Below are 2923 nucleotides of genomic sequence, written 5' to 3'. Positions count from 1 at the left end.
CACACACAAGTACTGAACACACACACACACTGCACAACAGCATCTAACACACACATATACACACACAGGTACTGAACACACACACACACACACACTGCACAACAGCATCTAACACACACACAGTTACTGAACACACACAAGTACTGAACACACACACACACAATGCACAACTGTATCTAACACAAGCACAGGTACTGAACACACACACACACACACTGCACAACAGCATCTAACACACACACAGTTACTGAACACACACACACACACACTGCACAACAGCATCTAACACACACACAGTTACTGAACACACACAAGTACTGAACACACACACACACAATGCACAACTGTATCTAACACAAGCACAGGTACTGAACACACACACACAGCAGTACAGCAGATGGAAAGTCACACTGTGCTAGTGCGCTAGTGCCTTGACCAGACAGCAGGAGTCACTGTTGCAGCAGTAATGATGAGAAACCCAGTCCTACCCTCCCCCCCCTCAGATACAACCTGTTGTGACTGGTATATGTTCTCTTTCTCATCGTCTCTGTTTCTCTGTGTTTCAGCTGAGAGAAATGAGCCATCAGGACCGTGTGCCTTCCATTTTAGTGCTGTCAGCCAATCAGAAGCAAAGATCGGGGGTCAGCCGACCAGTGGAGATACACTGGGTCGCCCAAATCTGCGTCTGCACTTTTGTATCGTGTGTTACTGTTGCATTTGTTCGTCTTTTATGATAGTCGTGTTGTACAGTGTGTGTGAGTGTGTGTGTGTGATCTGCAATCATGAACAAAAACTGGAACAATATCTGGACTGATAGTGAAACACTGGAAATCAGTGAGCGTGAGCGGACAATAGAGACTTACACGTGGTATAAAGTACCACCCCTTACACACCCGGAGCAGCCCTGCACTGCACTTCTGTTTCTGATACGACTTTCACCCTGCAGCTGTGTGAACAGCTGACTTTACCCACCAGTGGGGGCTTTGGGAGCTGAAAGGTGTGGAGCTGAATGGGCACAATGCATGCCGAGACTTTTTCTCAGGCTAATAGTGTGGGTGGTTTAGAGTTCTAGAATGCTCCACCAACTGGAAAGGGTTCCAGAAGTCCTAACTGTGAGGGGTTCCTAAATGCTCAGGTTAGGTAGACGGTTCTCAGAACAGAACCAGAACAGAACGCTCAGACAATCAGGAAACATTTTAAACTCTTTGTTTAATTGTAAAGGGTTGTACATTTTTTTTCTTTAGCTGCCTAATGTGCTATCGGCCGGCCAGGTACCCACACGGACACGATTGGCTCTGTCTGAGGGATTCCACATTGCTGCTGCAATAGCGGCCTCTGCTGGCTGATCCGAGGAACTGCACAGAGATGATGAATAATGGAGAGCAGTGCGTGAATCTCCGCACGCCATCCTGCTCTCCGTGTGAACCCTCGTCATGCAGGTGAAAAGAAGCGGTTGGGGAGTGTACGCGTCAGAGTGGGCGTGTGTAGTACGGCCCTTCTCGGTCAGAGCAGGAGTGTGCAGCAGTAAACTGGGTATATTGGGAGGAAAAAAGTGGGAGATACAAAAATAGAAATAAAAAGTGATCTAGGTAGATACTTCAGCTGGGACGGCTTCTAAAATATTAAACCAACCAGGATGGAGCTTTAAATGCTTGGACAATCGGAATAAGTTTTGAAACACTGGTACAATTTTCAATGTAAGGTGATCAGCCAATCAGAATAAAGCAAACGATCCAATCAGGAAGGATTTCTGCCATTGCCAAGAGTCTAGAAAGGGTTGGTGTTCTCACCAACCAGGGAGGGTTTAGACAGCTCAACTAGGACGAGTTCTACCCTGCTTAGTCAACCAGTCTGGAAGAGCTGAGGTTATAGAACCCCGGACCAGTGGGCAGTGGCCTTCAGGTCTGGTTCTGGACTGGTAACGTACCTGTGAGTCACTTCTGTAAGCCTTCAATCAACTCCATACATGCTACTCCTCAGGTCATTGATGCTGCCCTTAGGTAATGTGTTTGGGTTCCTGTGGGCGGGCGGAGCAGAAGGAGAATCTGTAATGTCTCTAAACGCCTCTGTCCTACAACTTCAACATGCTGTCTGATTTACACTCATAAACACGGTCTACACACCAAAGCAGTGCATTCTGGGTGAGATCAGCTCTTATACCAAGTCTTATGGAACCAGCCACGTTCCAGCTGAGCAGAAGAACAAAACCTGAACAAAGGGGCGTGGTGGGAACGCTATCGGAGCAGGACTCTTGGAGGGTGTGTACCAGTCCCCCCCCCTCTCTGTGCCACACACATCAAACACCGAGCGTCACTTTTATGAGCCAAAAAGTTCTTTTATTTTTTTTCCTTTAATCTAGAAAAAAAATCAACACTGTATTTTTGAGAATTTTTTATATTTAAAGCTGAAAAAAAATTTTGTAATCGTCAATAAAATAAAAAAATTTTGAATTCAGTCTCTGTTCTGCTCAGTGTTCAACATCAGTCCACTGTGGACGTGTCCTAAATCACCACACTCCCTATTCACTACACAGACAGAAATCAGTCCACTGTGGACATGTCCCAAACCACCGCACTTCCTACTCACTATATAGACCGACGTCAGTCCACTGTGGACGTGTCCTAAACCACCACACGGCCCGAAATCAGTTCACTGTGGTCGTGTCATAAACCAGCACACTTCCTACTCACTATATAGACCAACATCAGTCCACTGTGGACGTGTCCTACACCACCACACTCCCTATTCACTGAACAGACCGACATCAGTCCACTATGGACGTGTCCTAAACCACCACACTCCCTATTCACTACATAGACCGACATCAGTCCACTATGGACGTGTCCTAAACCACCACACGGCCCGAAATCAGTTCACTGTGGTCGTGTCATAAACCAGCACACTTCCTACTCACTATATAGAC

General features: G+C 46.6%; 1 protein-coding gene across 1 annotated transcript in view; it reads left to right on the top strand.

The window, feature by feature from the left end:
* triobpb (TRIO and F-actin binding protein b) overlaps positions 1-2450 on the top strand; it is a 30458-nt gene extending 28008 nt beyond the window's left edge. The window contains exon 13 of the mRNA XM_063017311.1: positions 567-2450. The gene's annotated coding sequence lies outside the window, so the exon portion shown is untranslated. The remainder of the gene's footprint in view (positions 1-566) is intronic.
* Positions 2451-2923: the final 473 nt, after the last annotated feature.

Source organism: Trichomycterus rosablanca, chromosome 2 (assembly GCF_030014385.1).
Source record: "Trichomycterus rosablanca isolate fTriRos1 chromosome 2, fTriRos1.hap1, whole genome shotgun sequence".
Taxonomy (NCBI): domain Eukaryota; kingdom Metazoa; phylum Chordata; class Actinopteri; order Siluriformes; family Trichomycteridae; genus Trichomycterus; species Trichomycterus rosablanca.
This window is presented reverse-complemented; position numbering and strand designations above follow the sequence as displayed.